Source organism: Schistocerca piceifrons, chromosome X (genome assembly GCF_021461385.2).
Source record: "Schistocerca piceifrons isolate TAMUIC-IGC-003096 chromosome X, iqSchPice1.1, whole genome shotgun sequence".
NCBI lineage: Eukaryota > Metazoa > Arthropoda > Insecta > Orthoptera > Acrididae > Schistocerca > Schistocerca piceifrons.
This window is the reverse complement of record NC_060149.1, coordinates 418,519,008-418,528,785: the sequence shown is the minus strand read 5'-3', so window position 1 is coordinate 418,528,785 and position 9,778 is coordinate 418,519,008.

Sequence of the window (9,778 nt, the reverse complement as noted above, 5' to 3'; positions counted from 1 at the left end):
ACTGAGGTGACAAAAGTAATGGGATAACGATATGCACATGTACAGATGGCGGTAGTATCACTTACACAACGTATAAAAGAGCAGAGCTGTCATTTGTACTCAGGTGATTCTTGTGAAAAGGTTTCAGACGTTATTATGGTCTCACGACGGAAATCAACAGACTTTGAACGCGGAATGGTAGTTGGAGCTAGACGCATGGGACATTCCATTTCGGAAATCGTTACGGAACTCATTATTCCGAGATCCCCAGAGTCAAGAGTGTGCCGACAATACAAATTTTCTGGCCCTATCTCTCACCATGGACAACGCAGTGGCCAACGGCCTTCACTGAGAGCAGTGGCGTTTTGTACAGTTGTCAGTGCGTAACAGACAAGCAACACTGCGGGAAATAACGGCATCCATTAGGCCAGTTCGGCGAAATTTGGCATTAATGGGCTATGGCAGCAGACGACCGACACGTGCGCCTTTGCAAACAGCATGACATCGGCTACAGCACCTCTCCTGGGCTACTGACCATATCAGTTGGACCATATACGTTTGGAAAACCGTGGCTTGGTCATATGGGTCCCAATATCATTTGGTAAGAGCTGTTGGCAGGTTTCGAGTGTTGCGCATTCCTCAAGAAGCCATGGACCCAATTGTCGGCAAGGTACTGTGAAGGCTACTGGTGGCTCCATAATGGTGTGGCCTGTATTTACGTGGAATGATCTGAATCCCGTGGTCCAACTGAATCGGTCATTGACTGGAAATTGTTATGTTCGTCCGTTTGTATGGCATTTGTAACCATTCATGGACTTCACGCCCCCCCCCGCCCGCCCCACCTCCCCCCAAAACAGCAAATAAATAAGTAAAACGATGGAATAAATATGGATGACAATGCGCCATGTCACCGGGTCACAATTGTTCGCGATTGGTTTGAAGAACAATCTGGACAATTCGAGCGATTGATTTGGACACCCATCAGACATTTATGGGACATATTTAGGATGCCAGTTCATACACAAAATCCTGAACGGGCAACACTCTCGCAATTATGGACGGCTATACAGGGGCATGGCTCAGTATTTCTGCAGGGGACTTCCAACGACTTTTTGAGTCCATGCCACATCGGGTCGCTGCACTACACCTGACAAAAGGAGGTACAACACGAAACTGGGTGGTATCACATTACTTTTGTCATCTCAATGTAGACTGTCATTTTTCTCTCTCTCAATGGGAACGGAAAAGAGTATGACATAAAATCGGTAATATTGTTACGATGTATCGTCGGCCATGCACTATACACTGGTTTGCTGAATGTATGTGTAAACGTAATCTCTTCAAAGTTTACGAATTCGAAGTTTGCGCTATGTGTGAATCATTAAATTTATTCGCAAATGCGGAATCTTTCTGAAATAGACTGCACAGGGTATGAAGATATTATCTATTGGAGCCACATGGAAACTGGTGCCAGACCCACTTCTCGCGAGCGGTCGCCCATAGCACTTCCGCTATCCAAGCACGCTTCCAGAATTGACCCAAACATCCATATGTCATACTGTCAGCGACCCCATCACTCGCAACTTTACTTCGATTCCTGCCACAGGGTTTCAAGGAGACAAATATATTCGACGTTAGTATCATGATCGTCATTTTGCCTATCGAGAGCTTATAATATTTATTTCAACTATGCCTGAAGACATCGTCCTGGAAATGTGCTCAGGTAGCAGATCTGATTAAGGCGACCGCTAGCGACAAGCAGGAAATCGGGGTTCGAGTCCTGGTCCAGCACAAATTTGCGTGTGTCACTAATAGGTAATATCTTCATACCTAATGCAGATAATGCCCGAAAGATTCTGTAATTGCGGAAAAATTCATAAATTTAGTACAGCTGCAAGGTCATCACCAGTGTTTGTTTCTTCACACATTGTTGAAATCTGTGAATTACTCTCCTGCATTGTGGACCTGTGACTCACTGTCTTCCCTTCCCTGAACTCGTTCGATACCTCAAGTTAACCCACCGTGATGTCTATGCCACAGACTCGGGCAGCATACCAAAGCAGGTGATATGAACGCTCTGTAAATACATGTAATGTTGAGATGGAAGCAGCAGCTGTAACTGTTCTCCATACTGGATAAGCTGGTTGGAGTCCGGGTCCTAACAAGTTTTTAATCTCTCGTAAATGTTTTGTTCTCGCGAAACCCTGTTGCGTAACTTGGAAAAACCTGTATTCGATGCAGCGACCCGCCCCGATAACCGCGCGCGTTAACACAATGTTTCCGAGACGGGAGGCGCGCCAGCCCCGGATCGAATCCACGTGGCATATTTACGACGATGGCTGGTGTGTCGGCCCGCATTCACGTGGTTTTTAGGCGGTTTCCCATATGCGACCAGGTGAATACTGGGCTGGTACCCACGTCCCGCCTCAGTTACACAATTCGCAAACATTTAGAAAACGTTCACTCACTTTTAAACGAGATAACACTAAACACAGACAAATGGTGTAAACGCTGCCAGATCCGAAAATTAACTTGCCGACCCCATGAAGACACGGGATAAAGGTCGGGGAAAAGAATAAGAAGTAAAGTGTTCGGAGCAGACTGTGCTGTCTCCATCGTTTATCTCGAACAGATATCATGGGAATGAAGTAATAGACCTAGCCTGCCTCGACAGCTGCGCAGTTAGAGCGACAGAGTAGGAAGCGAAGCAGGCCGCGTTCGATTCCCCGCGGGATCGGAGCTTTTGTTCGCTCAGGGGTTGGGTGTTGTGTTGTCCTTACTTTCGTATCGTCGTAGTTGACATTGCTATTGAGAGTGCTGAATGAGCGCAGCCAGGAAGAAGAAAAGCAAGGGTGCGTGCTGTAGCATATAATTTATTTTTACTCCATCGTTCCATTTTTGAATGGAACAGGACAGAGACTGATTAAGAGACCACGGATGTTTAGGTTAAAACGCATTTCTTTCCTGAGTTCCTAGTCGCAAATAAAGTTGTCCTTACGTGTTTCATGCCTAACTGAACTCGAAACCGTTAATTTTACAGCGCTACAATATCCCATTTCGACATTAACGCCTATTTTTGCCTATTTTAGCTCTAAAATCCTGAAAGTTTCCAATTTATTTAATGTTACATAAAGTTCTTATATTTCTAAAAGATAAGAATTTTTTCAAGAGCGAAGGTGGGAGAACTGAAGACAATCTTTTTTAAAAAAAGAACTGTAGGTCATAGAAACCTATCCAAATGCCTGTTTCCACAAAGAAAGATATTCGTGGGCCTTGAAATGATCTCAGATGGAAGAAACACATACACAGGGGGAGAGTTAAAGCTGCCTAGCCATTGTAATAAAAAAATCTTACCTTTCTCATTGGTTATGCACAGACTCTCATAGTAGGAAAGTGAGACCATCGTCGAAATTTTTGCTATCCACCCGACAAACTAAACTAGTACGTCGTGTACCGATGGACGTGTAAAGTGAAACATCTTCATTGATTAAAGTCTATTCTAGTTTCAGCGCGCGAACAGTTCAACAGAAGAAAATGCCGAAAACGGCTAGTTCAACGTCTAGTCGTATAAAACTGCGGCTGACAGAGTTTCTGCACTATTCGACAAATGGAAAAATTATATTCTGCCAAACATGCAAGAAAGAGATTAATTAATATGTTTTTTTATGCTTCTTAGTTTTTCCTGCCCTTTCGGAACTACGAATTTCTTTTCACGTGCTTCGACACTAGAGCATTTCGAGACCTGATTATTTCGTAAATATTATTTAAAATTATGCTAAGAGACACCGGGACACAATTGCTCATTTTTATTACAATTTGTAAGTCGCTGAGTTCAATTTTTATGTAAAGGTGAAGTAATCATAAATCTTTTTCAAGTGACGCACCAAGTTTTGATTTTGTTTAAATTTTGAGTTATAGCAAAAGTCTATTCAGCGACAGGATATTTGGAAAACTAAAACTGATAACCTGTTTTGTATCTTTTTTCATTTTATTTTATTTTTTATTGTGCTAAAATTAATACCGGTGTTCCTTAACAATATCAAATACTTTGTATATACACTTCTATATAACAGCTTGTTTCTTTCTTGTACTAGGTTTTGAGTGATACTAAGTCCCACTTAACTCCGTAGTCAGATGGAGCGTTACAAAAGACAAATGTTGAACGAAAATCAAAACTCAAGCAAACACTTTTAACAAAGACGTCTAATGAATCCACCTAAAAGAAATAGTTATGCAGTGACTTATGTCATACTATTGTGGCACGGAAGTCCTATTTTCAAAGGTTTTCTAGTTGGGTACTGCCATCAGTCTGTTCCTCCAGAGTCAAAGTCGCGGAAAAATTATGTGGATTCAACTTACACTTACGCTGCACACAATCTATGAAGGTATTCGTGAGTTTCGCACACAGATATTTCATTAGGCGCTTATTATCAAATCTGTCACAATTGAAATACATGCGTTTGGCGACTAGTTTCGACCAACTGGTTCATTCTCAAGTCTGACCTACGGAGGATGCATAGAAATTGCCTCTTCTTAATAAGGAACATCACAGTGGCAATTCATGGTTCAAAAATGGTTCAAATGGCTCCAAGCACTATGAGACTTAACATCTGAGGTCATCAGTCCCCTAGACTTAGAACAACTTAAACCTAACTAACCTAAGGACATCACACACATCCATGCCCGAGGTAGGATTCGAACCTGCGACCGTAGCGGTCGCGCAGTTCCAGACTGTAGCGCCTAGAACCGCTCGGCCACCTCGGCCGGCCTACAGTGACACAGCGAACTGTTACAAATCGGTTACTTCAAGGACAGCTGCGAGTGAGACGCCCTGTAGCGTGCATTCCACTGCCTCCAAACCATCACCATTTGTGGCTTCAGTGGTGTCAAGCGAGAGCTCATTGGAGGGCAGGGTGGAGATCTGTTGTGTTTTCTGATGAAAGCTGGTTCTGCTTCAGTGCCAGTGACGGCCGTGTGTTTGTTAAAAGGAAGCCACTTGAGAGCGTGCAACTAAGCTATCTGCGTGCTAGACACACTGGACCACCTGGAGTTACGGTTTGGGATGCGATTTCGTATGATAGCAGGAGCATTCTCGCGGTTATCCCACGCACCCTGACTGCAACTTTGTACGTCAGTCTCGTGATATGACGTGTTGCGCTGCCATCCATGAACAGCTTTCCAGGTTTTTTTTTTTTTTCAACAGGTTAACACTCGCCCACATACCGCTGTTGTAGCCCAACATGTTCTACAGAGTGTCGACATATTTCCTTGGTCTGCAAGGTCATCAGATCTGTTTCCAATCGAGCACATATGCGACATCATTGGACGACAACTCCAGCGTCACCTCCAACCAGCATTGTACTGTCCGTGTAATGAATGACCAAGTGCAACAGGCATGGAACTCCATCCCACAAAGTGAGATCCGACATCTGTACAACACAATGCGTGCACGTCCACATGTTTGCTTTCAACATTCTGGCGGTCCCATCGGTTATTAGTACACTAGCATTTCACCTTGGCGATGGCTTATCTCACTCGTACATTAACCTGTGATCTTGCAATGTTAAACACTTAAATATGTTACCTGGACAAATGTATACCCGAAATTTCATTACTCTACGTTAATTATTTTTTGGTGCTGCGATTTTGTCCGTCAGCGTATGTACTGCAACTGTGACAGCTTTGTTAATTAACGCTTCATGAAATATTGAATAAAGGTTACAGGTCCTGTATCAACAAAATACTGAAACAGAAAAAAATGTATCTGTTGATAAACTGCTGACAGTGTTCGTAGGTACGTTGTACAACTGATTATTGAAAAGTTGGACCCAGATTCACCGTCCAGGTCTTCTTTGATTTGTTCAAAACACCTCCCAAAGACTAACCAGCTAACAAATGCACACACTGTCAACAATGGGCTGAACAAGCTGTATCTAAATGCTGTGGATGAAAACAAGGTGCTTCTGACCTTCACAGGTGCCGCTGCATATATGGCTGCAGCGTTTCAATTGCTTCTAGTATTCTACCCTTCGATGCTGCCAGCAAGTTGTGTAGCACAAGGTATCAACCGTACAGCAGAGCAAGTAGTTTAGAATTCCCTAAGGTAAATATAGTAATCCGTGGTAGAGAAAGTTTTTGTTAATGCGCCATCAAGGATACACGGATTCAAAGGACAACTTCCAGATGTTACTCGTTGGGGCACGTGGTTAGCAGCAGATAAATACTACAAAAAATGTTCAAATGTGTGTGAATTCCTAAGGGACCAAACTGCTGAGGTCATCGGTCCCTACACTTACACACTACTTAAACTAACTTACTAACTTATGTTAAGAACAACACACACACACACACACACCCATACCCGAGGGAGGACTCGAACCTATAGGGGGAGGAGCCGCGCAAGCCGTGACATGGCCACTCCGCGCGGCGGAATATTACACTAAGCATCTCCCACCAGACCAGAAGGTAACTGCAAAACTACCGGAATATGCTGCCTCTGCAACTTTAGGAAAACAGTCAAGTCCAACGGGACTTGGCTGATATTAGAGCAATACACATTTATGGCAAAAACTAGAAGCCTCAGGAAGACCTATCTATGAGAGCATTTGTTTATTGGATAAAATTAAAAAGAAAATCAGTGAAGAGACGTGTGAAGTGGGCGAAGAAGTATGGGCAAAAATGAAAAAAGGATTTGCAGACCACTGTCCTGAAGGACTTGTGTTCAGCAATATGTCGCGCGGGATTAGCCGTGAGGCGCTGCAGTCATGGACTAAGCGGCTGATCCCGGCTGAAGTTCGAGTCCTCCCTCAGGCATGGGTGTGTGTGTTTGTCCTTAGGTTAATTTAGGTTAAGTAGTGTGTAAGCTTAGGGACTGATGACCTTAGCAGTTAAGTCCCATAAGATTTCACACACATTTGAACTTTTTTTTTTTTTTTTTTTTTTTTTTTTTTTTTTTTTTTTTTTTTTTTTTTTCAGCAATATATATACTTAGCAGAAAATCCAGCTCCCCTGATTGTTGCATTCCTGTCCAACATGTGCCGAAAGTGATGTACGCTCCTGTTACATCCGTTGATGTACAACGTTCTTTTTCGGCATATGAACTAATACTAAATGACAAGCGCCATAGTTTTTCTCTGGAAAACCCAGAAAATATTTTAGTTATTTCTGTGAAACCAACTATGGTCTGAATGTTTGAAGTCAACTATGCTCCGAATGTTTGAAACTACTAGTTCATTCAGCGTTTATTACATTACATATTACAGGTATTTCAACATATGGCTACATGTATTTTTATCTTGAAAAAACTAAAAGATGCGAGATGAGTTTGACCATTAAAGTAGTATAATGTTTGCTGTGTTGTACTACTGTGCATATTTTCATTTTCCTTTTTTATAATAAATAATGGTGTGCTCATACATCAACACTGTGTATTTTACAATATGTTTAGTTTTTGTGCATAACACATTTTAGGAACTACTTTAGGTTTTATGTAACCTAAATGAGACACTGAAAAAGTCTATTTTAGGTGCCTAAATGCATTTTTATGTCCTAAAAAACCCGTGGTTTATTGATTAGTATTAGTATGAAGCTCACTCCCTAAACATACAGCATATATCATGGATTCCAAAGGTAGAAAAGGTTCCTGCAGTGAAGAGCACACATTTTTAACATATTTCCACATGCCAAAATCTTCTCAGTAACTCATTGCATATTGGTGTGGAGTCCATAAGTTGGAGCGATTTGAAGGCGAACGTTTTCAGAGAGATAGTATCGACAGCAATTGAGAGATATATACCACATAAATTAATAAGTGGTGGTACTGATCCTCCATGGTACACAAAACGGGTCAGATCGTTGTTGCAGAAGCAACGAAAAAAGCATGTCAAATTTAAAAGAACGCAAAATCCTCAAGATTGGCAAAGTTTTATAGAAGTTCGAAATATGGCGCGTACTTCAATGCGAGATGCTTTTAATAATTTCCACAACGAAATTCTGTCTCGAAATCTGGCAGAAAACCCAAAGAGATTCTGGTCATACATAAAGCTCACCAGTGGCAAGACGCAATCAATACCTTCACTGCGCGATAACAACGGTGAAGTCACTGATGACAGTGCCACTAAAGCAGAGTTATTAAACACGGTTTTCCGAAACTCATTCACCAAAGAAGACGAAGTAAATATTCCTGAATTCCAAACAAGAACGACTGCCAAGATGGGAAACATAGAAGTAGATATCCTCAGAGTAACGAAGCAGCTTAAATCACTTAATAAAAGCAAGGCCTCCGATCCAGATTGTATACCAGTTAGGTTCCTCTCAGAGTATGCTGATAAAATAGCTCCATATTTAGCAATTATATACAACCACTCGCTCACAGAAAGATACGTACCTAAAGACTGGAAAATTGCTCAAGTCACACCAATACCCAAAAAGGGAAGTAGGAGTAATCCACTGAATTACAGGCCTATATCACTAACGTCGATTTGCAGTAGGGTTTTGGAACATATATTGTATTCGAACATTATGAAGTACCTCGCAGAAAACGATTTATTAACACATAGTGAGCACGGTTTCAGAAAATATCTTTCTTGTGAAACACAACTAGCTCTTTATACTCATGAAGTAATAAGTGCTATCGACATGGGATGTCAAATTGATTCCATATTTTTAGATTTCCAGAAGGTTTTCGACACCGTTCCTCACAAGCGTCTTCTAACCAAACTGCGTGTCTACCGAGTATTGCCTCAGTTGTGCGACTGGATTCGTGATTTACTGTCAGAAAGGTCACAGTTCGTAGTAATAGAGGAAAAGTCATCGAGTAAAACAGAAGTAATATCCGGCGTTCCCCAGGGAAGTGTTATAGGCCCTCTATTGTTCTTGATCTATATTAACGACATAAGAGACAATCTGAGTAGCCGTCTTAGATTGTTTGCAGATGATGCTGTCATTTACCGTCTTTAAAAGTCATCAGTTTTGCAAAATGATTTAGATAAGATATCTGTAGGGTTCGAAAAGTGGCAATTGACCCTGAGTAACGAAAAGTGTGAAGTTATTCACATGAGTACTAAAATAAATCAGCTAAATTTCGATAACGCGATAAGTCACACAAAGCTGAAGGCTGTAAATTCAACTAAATACTTAGGGATTACAATTACAAATAACCTAAATTGGAACGATCACATACATAATATTGTGGGTAGAGCAAACCAAAGGCTGCGATTCATTGGCAGAACAGAGAGACTGCTTACACCACGCCTGTCCACCCTATTCTGGAGTATTGTTGTGCGGTGTGGGATCCGCATCAGGTGGGATGACATCGAAAAAGTGCAAAGAAGGGGAGCTCGTGTTGTATTATCGCGAAATAAGGGAGATAGTGTCACAGATATGATACGTGAAATGGAGTGGCTATCATTAAAACAAAGGCGTTTTTCGTTGCGACGGGATCTTCTCATGAAATTTCAATCGCCAGTTTCCTCCTCCGATTGGGAAAACATTCTGTTGGCACCCACCTACGTAGGGAGAAATGATCATCACGATAAAATAAAAGAAATCAGGGCTCGCACAGAAAAATTTAAGTGCTCGTTTTTCCCGCTTGCCGTTCGAGAGTGGAACGGCAGAGAGGCACTTTATTGTGAATAGCAGAGTAATCACGTAGATGTAGATGAACGTTTTGGGTTGTGCATTACAGCGAACTTTATGAATATCAAGTAAAACGCGTAATTAGCTTTGACGAACCACTGTTTACAGTTTCTACCACGTATTTTGAATAATTACGCCTTAATCATCTAGTTGGTTTATTTTA